The 13,793-nt window shown below is 36.7% G+C and overlaps 1 long non-coding RNA gene across 1 annotated transcript in view; it reads right to left on the bottom strand.

The window, feature by feature from the left end:
* Positions 1–881: 881 nt before the first annotated feature.
* LOC113929848 overlaps positions 882–13,793 on the bottom strand; it is a 76,378-nt gene continuing 63,466 nt past the window's right edge. The window contains exon 3 of the long non-coding RNA XR_003522347.1: positions 882–1,121. This is a non-coding gene — a long non-coding RNA (uncharacterized LOC113929848). The remainder of the gene's footprint in view (positions 1,122–13,793) is intronic.

Genomic DNA, 13,793 nt, shown 5'->3' on the forward strand with positions numbered 1-13,793 from the left:
TTTTGTCATTGATTTGTGTCCCACGAAAGTGGTTATTTGTGCATCTTCCTCCCACACACAATATGCCAGCAACCCCTCCACTAGATCCAAATGTGTCACCACATCTCTTTGACCAGTAAGAGAAATGTGTACAACCATAACGAGGACCCAAATGCCCTGATTACCCGGAAGTATTGCCATGACCATTTTCTTAGATTGCAGTAGAACAGACTGAAAAGGACCACCCTCTCTTTTTGTACACATGTACATAAGCTGTTCATTATGATTACAAAGGTCACAGTCACTTTCTTAGATTGACCTATTGATATAAATTACACAATATCACTGAAAAATATTACGAATTTCCACACCAACATCCTTTGTAAATACCACTGGTTCTCAATGAACTCCTTTTGACCTCCTGGTCTGAGGCTGTCACCATATGATGTACATAATTCTCTCAACACTGATCCATTACTTCTGCTCAGTGTTGGGGGTCAGGCCAATAGTGTAAAGTCAAAGATAATTAGCAGCCCTATCAATAACCAGCTACAGAATTGCCGCCTAAGTGACAGGCCAGAAAAGCCAAGAAAAGAGGTAGCAATATAAAGTAGAAGAAAAGTGCCGGTGCATTCTCTGGTTCGAGCAGCTGCTATGGACTATCAGCATCACCAGGAGACCTCATTGCATTAGCATAAATTCAAATGACAAATGCACAGTGCTATTCAGAGACTCATTAATTTGCAATGGGTGCAGTGCTCATGACATATTAGTGCAAAATTCAAATGTCTTTGTAGCAATGTGAATTTAGTTGTGAGACCAAAGTCGCTAAAATGAAAATGTGTGGTTTTTTTTAGCAATTTATTAAATTATGAACTGTGATGACTATATCCGTGCATCTTTTTAAGCAGATGAGGTCCAGCGTGCTCCAGCGGCAAATCGCATGGTTTGTGTTGATATTTTCCTGTCAGACAATTTCCAAGCAGCAGATAAGATACTAGACTGTCTGCTCTGCTCTGCTGCATGCGGACTGAGAGCTCCCCCTTCTGGGCAAATGACATTGCCTCTCTAAAAGAATACACGATCATTTATTGTCTTCTTTATCTTTAACAGGTTTTGATGTAAAGAATTTCAGTGACCACCTAAAAACAAAATAAAATAATTGGATATCACTTATTGTAAAGGAGAGGATATGATAACTTTCTACAAAATGCAGAAGAGTCACCCTCAATTGAAGTTGGTCTTACATAATTTTATATGAAGCTACTCCAAGACCTCATTTACAAGCATCTTTTTAAAAATAACTACATGATTTATGTATGCCAAGAATATAAGCAAAAATATTAAAAATTGTTTAGTCATATTGTTTCCATGATACCATAAACAAGCTTACAATTACTAAGCATTCAATTGTATAAAGAAAAAAGCATGCATATACATAGAGCCTGTTAAACAAAGCTACCAAGTGCATATTGTACTCAACTCAACTGAATGAAATTATGAACAGACACAGACAAGGAAAGCCAGATCATACCTGTGCCACTTGTGTCTGGTGGGCTAATTTTTCTTTTTAACATAACCAATCTTCTGCCCAATTATCTCAAGTTAGTCAAAGCATATTTATCACTGTTGTGCCTTTTAAAAACTGGCATCTCATATATACATAAATAATGACTCAGATTAGTACAATAATGGGATGAAGGAGGTTAACTTTGTCTGCAGTATTGACATAACCCAAATATAGGAAATGTCAACACCTGCACTTGTCAGCATCCAGAATTCACAGTGTCTTAGAGCAGCCCTGAATCCCCGCTTATATTACACAAATACTCACATTCATAGCTAATACTTATAAAGACATACATTTAGCATTTTTCAGTAGAAGCTATAGCTTTCCAAATCACATGTCATACCTCTGCATAAATTGAAAAGCAGGTTACCATTTGAAAACTGCTTTGAGGAGAATAGAAATTCTACAAGTAAAAGATTTGCCCTTTGGTCATTCGAACTAACTAATCTCCACTAGACTATCAAAAGTGTGCTTCAGCAGATCCTTATGAAAAATTATGTTTATCGCTTTCTAAACTTTGAATACATTATATCATGTAAAAAGGGGGCTATGTCACCCTATTATTGTTTCTAGACTTAATTATGTACTCTGAAGCCCTCGATTTATGGTGAATTTGGGGAAAGCCATTCCACTAAAAGCTGTGTACTTTTAAATTACATTTTATAATATCATCGATGCTTTGTGTCATCTTCAACAATTAAAAGTCAGATCATTGTAATCTATTCTACTTACTTGAAATTGAATTGGTCTTGAGTTATTTAGCAGGCTCATTTTATTTACAGTAACTGCTACATAAAAGATACAGAGCTAATGAGGATTGAGAAGGATCACTGTACATTAAACATGTGGAAGGAGCGTGTAACTCAGCAATATCAAACGTATCTCTGTAGCTGGATGTCCAGGCATTGTTTTCCCTACTACATTCCCTTTCACCAAGTAATTAGAATCCCAGACTCACAGAATGGTAGAGCTAGAAGGGCTATTGTTGATTATCTCTCATTTTACAGACACAAAAACCAGACTCAGAAAACTTCAGCAAATTGACCAAGATCTAACAGCTAGAAAGTGGTAGAACTGAGAAAAGAGCTCTGATCTCTAGACTTCCTTCTCAAACATTAGCACACAAAAGAATCACCTACAGGGACTGTTAAAACAGATTGCTGGGCCCCCTCCCAGATTTTCTGATTCAGGACTGGGGGAAAGGGGGAGTCTCATTTCTATCAAGTTCCAGGTAATAAGGCTCTTGCTGGCCCAGGGACCACATCTTGAGATCTTAAGAACTACTGCTCTAAACCAGTTTTTTGTAAACCACTGTTATCTTATTTCTACTAACTTCTCTAAGCACACTCAAGTTAATAATACCACTTTACTTTTCTGTCATCTCTCTAACAGAGGACAGGGGTAATACCTACAGTATAAAAAGTCTGGAAGGGCACAGGAAAAAAAAAAAAAATAGGCAAGATACCCAGAGCCAGATTAAGGCATTTAGGGACACTAAAGACTGAAAAGATTATGGCCACTGAGGTGAACCTCTATCTCTATCCAACACATCTAAATCTCAAGGTAAAAAGCAGTATTCAACCATACACACTAAAAGAGCCAAAAAGAGCCTTAAAACCTTAAGGTTCTCTCCTTCTCTCTCTCTCCCTCTCCCCGCCACCCCCAGCCTCAAAGGCCTCTATGTCACTTACACCTCAGCATTTCCTAGTGTATCTATCAGGTTATTCTAAAGGCAACTCCGCTTCTCCATTTCTGAGCTACCCTTTTTCATTATGTCTTACCATTATCACAGCATTTACAGACCTAATGAATCAAGGTGCAACTTATCATTACCCACATAGTATTAGCAAATTTAGTTCACAACAACTAGAAAGAAAGAGCTCCTAGGTAAGTAGACTTGAAGTTGCCTGTGCCTGAAGAACCAGCTCAGAAGAACAGGAGCATATTCAAGAGGAATTTCACCCGGACTTACACAGGTTCCTTAGCCTACTGCACAGAATTCAACAAACCTGCTCAGCACTCTGGTCTCACAGTTGTAATATCATTGCCTTTTTTCCTGGTTTGGAGAATGACTCTGATGAAGTTAATCATCAACAACAACAACAATATATATATATATTGTTTTTAAAATAGCATCAGTTTGGAAAATGAAAGTGACTGATGATAGGAAACGATTTTAATTATACATATATAAGCCTTGATGTTTTTGTGTTCTCTCTGCCTTTTTTATTGGGGTATAATTACCACTTTTTTCATAAGATTTTTAAAATTACCTTTTATCAGTTTCTAGAAAATTTTGAATTCATAGAATAGATTTTATTCCAATTCATACTATAAATACTGCATTTTTCTGAACATGAAGGGTCCTCCCCCCAAAAATAACATCCCTATCTCTGGAGTTCTTTAGTAAGTTATGACATTAAAATCTGCTTTAATATATTAAACTTCTACAGAAAATAAACTTTTCATTTCAAAATAATTTTCAAATATAGTTTCTAAGCAAATTTCACTATTTTTTGCCTTATATTTTCTATCATCATCCCCATTTTTCAGATAAGCCAACCAATCACAGAAAAATTAACATAGGCCTGTCATGATCACAGGTGCACCCACGGTGTTGCTGGGCTTACTACATGCCTAAAGCAATATTTTAAGTTCACCATCATTTCACCCAGACCTTCCAGCAATGTACTCCTAATCCCAAATTCTTCCCCATTCTCGGTGCTTCCTTTTGCATTTCTTCTTCAGGTTTAGATAAAATAGACCTGCTGTGCACCACAATCCTTGAAAACTATGAAATTTCTGAATTGTAGCAAAACTTTTAATTTCCTCTGTCTAAATTAAACTGAATTATTTAGTGTTTCAATCATCACTGTAAAATAATCATGAGTGGCAAACACGGAATTTGTTTATTCAGGACCAAAGACTATGAGAATATGATTCTTCTTTACAAGACAGTAAAATACTTATTCCTTCAAAAAAAAAAAAATTCTGTCCTTTAAAAAATTGTATAAAGTGAGATCAAGTATTTTAACTCAGAGGTTATTTGGCAAAAAGTTTATTAATGTAAATAGCTAAAATCTAGCCTCATGTGAATACTAAGGCAGATAAATAGCAGTCTATTAATTCAGGTTATCTGCTCTACAACTGCATTTTTATTTATACCCTTTCATTTCAAAATATATGCGCATATACTATTTTTATCCCTCCAGTAAAAATAAAGCTAGATATTTTCTGGTATATTAAGCAAGTCTGTTTTACCTGTTTCTAAAATCTTCTTTCTGATATTTTTAAGACAGTTATCTTATACAGACTCTAGACATGCAAAGGCAATAAAAATGAATCGTTTTGTCTCATGCAGGAATCTTTATTAATGAATATGTGAACATTCTCTGTACGATTTAATATGCTGTATCCACCCAGGAAATTCTACAAAGAAGTATATTTTTGGGCATAAGCTGATTGGTAAATTTGATTTTAATAAGAAATCAGTAAAATATGCATATTACAAGTGAAGAGAGTACAGGTTCCTATCTGCCATTTATAGTAAGATCTTATATTTCAGAGCTTAATAATGAACCTCCCTGGGGAAGATTTAATAAAGCAGGTGCTCTGGTATTGCAGGCACTTTTGCTTTTCTGTCTCTCTCTCTTTTTTTCCTACTTCCATGGGGGGGAAAAATCTCAATAAGATTCATGCTCTGTTTATCAAGGATAAATCTAGTAAAGTATAGTCTGGACTATATACCATCCAAGCTGACCCAGATCTCCAACCCAAACCACTGTTTGTCACTGCATTTATAAAGCACAACATGCCCTGTGAAATTATATGTTTAAGCATTCTCTCTCCATCCTTACCACAAGAAGTATAAAACCAGTTTAGAGTAACTGTCAATTGTACAGTGTTTCAAATTTTTAAAAATACAAGTTATGGGGGGAGGGGGAGTAGATCTTAACTGTTCTTTTCTCCTACAGAACACTGAACGTCTAAAACATGTTCAATCCTGTTAATGCTTGTCAAATATTTCACAGTTCGGCTTTGTTCAGATTTTTTACTAACTATGAAAAATCAGTTTGGTGGGATTCAGATTCTAGAGATGGAAGAGCTAGAAGAGACCTTAAGTGACCTTGTTCTACCAGGCCTATAGGTGAAAAACTGAGTCCCAAGAAAATTAAGTGATTTGCGCAAGGTTTTGCAAAGAATCCAGGTTAAAGTTTAAGTCTAGTTCAGCATAATTTTTACTGCTCATTTCTGATTTTTTTCTTTAATAATTAAACAGTTTCAAGAAGATATACAATGTGATTTCACAATTAAGAAAAAGCAATCACATTATATCCAGGACTGTGTAGAATTTTACTTGTACAGAATTTCATTTGGTATTTAGTCATTATAGTCAAATAGTATCATTATCTTTCGATTACAGAAATCAATTTTAGTTCATTAGCAAAATAAAATGCTTGCAGAAGGTCCACGTGAATTCTTCAAAGCTGCAATCTTCCTAATGTCAGAAGTGAAATACATTTCATAAAAAAATAAAATTTAACAAAAGTACTCGAGGTTAAATCAAACTGTGCAGCCTCACTGACCTGAGTTATCACAGACCTACTTCAAAAATGTATTTCAAAGATCTGAAAGGGAAAATACATGCCATGACCAACTAATAATAGCCATTTCCCCCTGTTTTTTGGTTTTAGCAGTTTTTCCAAGAAAGATTCAGGTCACAGCATTATCATAACATAACTAAAGTATTATCAGTATAGATTCAAGCTAAGATTACCTAGAGGCTACATGAAAGGAAGACTAGATTAATGTTTAAGCCTTACAAGAGAAATATATCTATAGGTAAAAACAATGGCCCAAACAATATAGCTATTAAGGATGATGGCAAGCCTATCAGACTTTCTGAACTGACAGACTTAATTGCTATGCAAGCAAACCCCAGCCAGCTAAGCAGAGCTAAAAGCAAAGAGGTAACAATATTATCAATTTAAACTGATGCTAATATCCTCTCAATAAAACTATATTGGTGTATCTTGGAAGAAGTCATTTACAAAAAATATATAAAGCTGTTGCTCCTTGATATGTTCAATTACTTTAAAGTTGTCATATTACAGTTTCTAAGATGATATGAACATTTCAGTGTTAAATTGTTAGACTATGTAAAGCAAAATTATAGCCTTTGGCTTTCCAACATATTTTTAATTGTACTTTTTTCTAAAGAAGTAATTGGTGATCTGCTCAGACTATGATGTGACCACACTAATATCACAACTAGTTATGATCATGGTATAAAGCAGGCTTGCAATAAATGGGATTTTTTTTTCCCACTAATAGTGACAAAAATTAAAAACCAAAAAAGCTGAAGGTGGCTACATTGTGCTTTTATACATAAACACTTTTCTTTTTTTTTTAAGATTTTATTTATTTATTTGACAGAGAGAGAGAGAGCTAGAGAGGGAACACAAGCAGGGGGAGTAGGAGAGGGAGAAGCAGGCTTCCCGCTAAGCAGGGAGCCCGATATGGGGCTCAATCCTAGAAACCCGAGATCGTGACCTGAGCAGAAGTCTGACACTTAATGACTGAGCTAACCAGGCGCCCCCATAAACCCTTTTCAATATAAATCAACCCTTCATAAGTTTGGTTATGCAACTTAAATAATACATTATCTCATTCTTCTTAGTAATCATTTGTTTCATGGGACACAATCTCTGGAATTCTCAATTACTAGAAACTCAAGATGTTTATCTTGTTAAATAGTTTGTTAATATAGTAGAATGATCTTTTCATGTCATGTTGGACAAAGTACAGCAGTAGTCAGGAGGCCTGGACAGTATGTAAGGGAGGCAATTAGGTAAACAGGTGATCAAGGGGGCATTAAGAGTTGTCAGTAAACAAAAGGAAAAGTCAGGTAAGAAATTAAGAGAACCGTGGGGCACTTGGGTGGCTCAGCCAGTTAAGCAGCTGCCTTCAGCTCAGGTTGTAATCCCAGTGTCCTGGGGTGGAGCCCCACATCAGGCTCCCTGCTTATCTGCTGTTCCCCCTGCTTATGCCCCCTCACTCTCTCTCTCTATCTGACACAGAGAGAGAGCACAAGCAGGAGGAGTGGCAGGCAGAGGGAGAGGGGGAAGCAGCCACCCCAAAGAGCAGGGGGAGTATGATGTGGGACTCAATCCCAGGACCTCGGGATCATAACCTGGGCCAAAGGCAGTCGCTTAACCAACGAGCCACCCAGGCATCCATAAATAAAATCTTAGAAAGAAAGGAGGAAGGAAGGAAGGAAGGAAGGAAGGAAGGAAGGAAGGAAGGAAGGAAGGAAGGAAAAAAAGAAAGAAAGAAAGAAAGAAAGAAAGAAAGAAAGAAAGAAAGAAAGAAAGAAAGAAAGAAAGAAAGAAAGAAAGAAAGGAAGGAAGGAAGAAAGAAATTAAGAGAACAGAAACAGACATAGTCTAATAAAGGAAAGGGCCCTAAAAAGTATTAAAGAAAAGCCTGGCCTAGAGAGTAAACTTCTGGAGCAAAATATAATACCCTTGTCTAACAGGTGGGAAGGAGGGCCAGGTGACTGTGGGATTTTCAATGGGCAGACACTGAGGCAACTCTGTGCCCAGCAGTGGAGCCTCAAAAGAAAAGAGTTGTTTGTGTGATTTAAAAGACTAGGCACTAAGAAGACTCTTAATCTTGGGAAACAAACTGAGGGTTGCTGGAGTGGAGGGTTGTGAGAGGGATGGGGTGGCTGGGTGATGGACTATGTACTATGGGGAGGGTATGTGCTATGGTGAGTGCTGTGAATTGTGTAAGACTGATGAATCACAGACCTGTACCCCTGAAACAAATAATACATTATATGTTAATTAAAAAAAAGAAGACTAGGCACTAAGAATCCACTGAAGAACACCCAGAGTCATCTGCCTTTGAGAGACCACATGAGTGAGCCCCAGCCAAGTTTGTTGTCACATGAACTAGCAGATGGAGAAAGTCTGGGGCTCAGCAGTGGCAGAACAGGTCAGTGAAAAGCAATCTGATGGCAGTCAATGATGCAGGGCCCATCTGTATGCCTGACTGCTGTTGGGGAAGGGCTTCCTTTTTGTTTGCATAACCCCTGAAATTCTTGGACAAACTTGCAAACTGGTTGGCCCCAACGAATGCAATTCTATGTTTCTAGCCAATCTGGCACATTGGAGGCTTGAGCCAGTCCTAATCGAACTGAACAAGGGAAAAGCTATGCCATCAAGAGCCTGGGGATTGGTTTACCCAAATTAAATAAATACTATACTGTGCTGCATTCTCTTCTATTTTAAAAATACCACCACTGAAGGTAACTGCTACCTATGCAGATAAAACTGAAAACTCCACTAAATGACTCAATGGGTTTTGCAATTTTCACCTGCAAACTTGGTGCATTGGGTTATGATATTTACAAGACTTTATGCACAAAATGTAGTGTTGTTCCTACTCTGGCTCTTATACTTTGCTCTAGAAATAATTCCATGTAATTAGGGATGCTGATAGTCAAATTGTCCTGAATGCTGCCATTACTTGGAAATTTTCAGCAATGCCCTGTTGTTTCATGAAATGTTGCTCAGCATCTTCACTTACATTCACCTTTTAAGAAGAAGAACCAATAGAAATGCTTAAAGATATTTATGTTCTCTTAATTTAGCTTAGAGATAAAGAAAAAAATTTTAACCATAGCCTCTAAAAACTACTAGAATGGCTAGGAATGCAGCTTTTCATAGATAAAAACTTTTAAGTAGAAAAATAACAGACTATCTCGAACAGCTTAGATGTTCTGTTTAAGGGCAAGCACCTAGAAAAGATAACTCTTTAAATTATTTTAATTTTTAACATCTCAAGCGACACATTTGTGCATGTGCACTAAACTACAAACGTTACAAAGAATTCTGAAGTCCTACTCAATCATCACCCCAATCCAAATCAGCTCCCAAGAGGTAAGCAATGTTACCAGTTACAAGTGTATTCCTCTGAACTATTTCTTACGCACTTATAAGAGAATAAGTGTGTAACTGCCTTTATACATATAATTAGTGCACTGGGATGTATCTTTTTTTTTTTTTTTGCTTTTACATGAACAGAGAGAAGATACCCTTTAATTCTAGGATTGCATAATTTCATTAATTGTTCTGAGCAAAATAAAACATTTCCCTGGAACTATTGGCCTGGAAGGTAGAATTGCATTTTGCTACTGAAATAGCCTCTTTGCAGGAACGTCCCCTGCCTAAAGAAGACAAATCTGCTTTAGGAGCCCTATCATGCCCTTTGCAGCCCTCTGACAGACGGTATATATATATAGCTTCAGGCTCATCTACAAACTAATGACATTATTCGTACTTAGTATCCATTAAAAAAAAAAATTGCACCTGATGAACCTCAAAGCAGGTTTCTGGATCACATACCCTTCTGGTCCAACAACCCACTTTACTCATCTTTCATCGTCATGGCTTGTTAAATTTGCAATGCACACACACACACAAGAATGCAGCCATGGAGAGAATTAAATCTTACACTGTTCTTTCCTGCGGGGATGGGGGAGGAGAGGGAAGGAAAGAAAAATGGGAAAGTCGATATTCAATATTTGCTGTGGTTATATAAGTTTATATACATTTGTGTGTTTCCCCTTGGAGGTTGCTTGATAGAGGATGGGTCTACAGAAACTTCAAATAATTGGGTCAATCGCTGTAAGACACACAACGCAGAGACTTAACTTTTTTCCAACTCTATTATTTGGGGCTATGCGATTTGATGTTTGATTTGAAATTAAAAGGTTTAAATAAATGCTTGGAAAGTTTATACTGGATGGCAATATTTAGCCATCTTGTTTTCTTTACATAACGTAACACACTAATGGACTACATTTTTCTTTGCTTTTTGCCATTAACTCTGAAAATAAGCAAGTTACTGTCCAAATCAGAGCCAAAAACACCACAGGGTTTCTGGCTGCAAAGGGACACTTCATGCATAAATGTGGGAAAGGAAAAAGTTGATAAACAGCCAGTTGGGAAGTGTGAAGAGATTATTTTTATTTCATGGTGTTTTCAGTGTGTAGTATCTCAGATGTTCAAAAATATATCACTGTGCCTGAAAGTTTACAATCCCCATAGTAGATATTATCCAATGTAGTAGATGTGAAACACTTAAAATGAGGACTCTCTCCCTCAGTCTCTCCGTCTTGCTCTTCCTCTCTTTCTTTCTCTCCCTAGCTCTACTCCACATCTAATAGGGTTAAAAATGCAGCTTCACAGAAAGCAAGCATAGGCACATTGGAATTTTAATGAATGGGTCCATGAGATGCGGTTCCTAAAAAAGTGAAACAGATGCTGCCCCTCTGCTGCTGTTCTCTCTTCCTGGTTATTTTTATTTCTTTGCCAGTCAAAAGAGTCTGGTATTTCAGGGTGATTTCCCTTTGCTAACCATCCTTTCCAACACGGAACACCAAAGTATTATGTTCAGACCTCAAGGTTCGCAATCATAGTGTTTGAACAATACAGGGGGAAAAACCCTAACAAATTACAATCTGCCTTCCACCGTTGATTCTGTAGAATATATATATTCTACATGTAGAATTATATATATATAATTAGGCACCCACACATGCATACACACACACACAATATGACTAGCCTGGACCTCTGAAATGATAAAAATTAATTTTCTAACCAAAGTGCCGACCTCCAACAATTTGCCAGGTTTCCGGTGTGCGGTACACATTTTCTGTCTTACGTGAAACATTACCTTTGCTAGTCTTGCTCATTAGTTCATTCCTCTCATTGTCATTGCCTCTGATTATTTTATTAATTATGATCTTGAATTTTTTATTATTTTTTTTAGTCTATGCTAGTTTTATAATAGAGGAAACAGGGGCGCCTGGGTGGTTCAGTAGTTAAGCAACTGCCTTCGGCTCAGGTCATGGTCCCAGGGTCCTGGGATCAAGCCCCGCATCTGGCTCCCTGCTCAGCGGGAGGCCTGCTTCTCCCTCTCCCACTCCCCCTGCTTGTGTTCCCTCTCTTGCTGTGTCTCTCTCTGTCAAATAAATAAATAAAATCTTTTAAAAATAAATAAATAAATAAATAAATAAATAAATAATAATAGAGGAAACATTTGAAATTTAATAAAGCAAAATTATAATTGTCTTATTTAATCAATAAAGGTCTATTGCCTGGGAGCATAAATGGAAAGTTAATTTGTTTTGCAAAATAAATGCCACAATAATGGAAAGACAAAAATATTCAAAATTCTCTTAGTAAAGGACAGAATGGAGAATATTTTCATCTGCTCTCTTGGAATAAAGGAGAATGAAAATATAATCAATTGACCCTTGTATAATCATACAATTATACAATTCTAAATATGTGTATATGTCTATATCCCCAAAAAAGCTCTTTAAAAGCAAAGAAATTATCACGCATGAGCTAAAAAGTATTCACATCTATAGGATAAATTTTTGCACATACACAATCTGTTGGGTAAACATTCTGAAAGGCAGAGAGTTAGAGCTTTTGTGAAGCTAGGAAACAACCTGAAACCACTGTCTAATCATAATAGGTAGTGATTACATGTGTAACTCCCTTAGATATCCCATGCCTGTTCATTAGTGGAAAACAAGAAAACCCAGGATAAAACTTGTTTCTTGGACCCTCCATCCAAAAGAAATCAAAGTATATTACAGGATTCCCAACTTAATTTTGGAAGCTAGTCAACCCTCTGTTTAAACTTCTTAAATAATATTGGTAAAATAGTCGAAAACACAGACTCCTATCTGTTAGCTTTCCAAAGACATGTGTTCCTTCTGTTCTTATACAAAGAAAGGGTTTATTTCTAGTAAATAAACTATTTCATAGGAAAAAAATTACTTCATAAAGATAAGAATAATACTTTAAAAAGACTAAGGGGAAAAAAAAACCAGTGTGTTTACATTGTATGTCATTTCTTTTTATATTAGCAGTTTCTTATCAAAACAAAGAAATAACCTGTTCGGAAGATATTAAAAGATCAGCCTCTGAAAGACAGTAGTGCTTGACAAATATAAAGTAAAAAACAGCTATGTCTCCTTTTATAATTTGTGAAGGCTAGTAAATTCAAAATAAATCTAAGAAATATGAGGGACTCAGTAGAACCAAGAGAAGTGTTGGACGCAGAGAAAATTCTTAACCAAAAACTCCTGCCAAATTTCCTACCTCATTTTATTGAATAAATAAATCAATTGGTGGAGTAAAGTGTTGGATGTTAAGGCTTCCTTCCTGAGTCTGTCTAGTTTAAAAAATAACCAAACAAATATACTTCCGTTATGTGTTAGAAAGTGATATACAGTGGCACCTGGGTGGCTCAGTCGGTTAAGCGGCTGCCTTTGCCTCAGGTCATGATCACAGGGTCCTGGGATTAAGCCCTGCCCACGTGGGGCTCCCTGCTCACCGGGGAGTCTGCTTCTCTCTCTGCCCCTCCCCCGCTCATGTTCAGTCTCTCTCTCTCTCTCTCTCAAATAAATAAAATCTTAAAAAAAAAAAGTGATATGCATCTTTGGGCCTCATTCTTTTGAGGAAATCGTCCTATACATAGATGTATATGTATGTACATTCCTGAATCCCTCTCCTGGGTGACCTCTGTGAGGACACTATTATGGCTGTTCTGCCTATAAAACTAGTTCCATGGTTTCTCAAAAAGTTTAAAATAGAATTATCACATAATCCAATTGTTCTACTCCTAGGTATTTATACCTCCCAAAACTGAAAAAAGGTGTTCAAAGACTTGTGTAAGAATGTTTGTAACAGCACTATTCAAACTAGCCAAAAGGTGGAAACACCCAAATGTCCATCACTAGATGAATGGATAAACAAAATATGGTACATCTATACAATGGAATATTACTTAGCCATGGAAGGTAATGAAGTATTGATACCTGCTACTACATGGACGAACCTTGAAAATATGATGTTAAGAAAAAGAAGTCAGACACAGAGGGCCCTATATTGTGTGATTTCATTTATATGAAGTATCTAGAAAAGGTAAATGCATAGTGACAGAACACAGTTTACAGGTTGCCAGGGGCCAAGGAGAGTGAGGAATGCAGACTGATTCCTTAATGTGTATGAGGCTTCCTCTTAGGGTCATAAAAAGGTCCTGTAACCAAATCATGGTGATGGTTGCACAGCACTGTATGCTAAAAGACACTCAACTGTAAATGGTTAAAATGGTAAATTTGATGATATTTGAGTTTTATGTTGATTAAAAACAA

The sequence above is a fragment of the Zalophus californianus genome, chromosome 5, assembly GCF_009762305.2.
Source record: "Zalophus californianus isolate mZalCal1 chromosome 5, mZalCal1.pri.v2, whole genome shotgun sequence".
NCBI lineage: Eukaryota > Metazoa > Chordata > Mammalia > Carnivora > Otariidae > Zalophus > Zalophus californianus.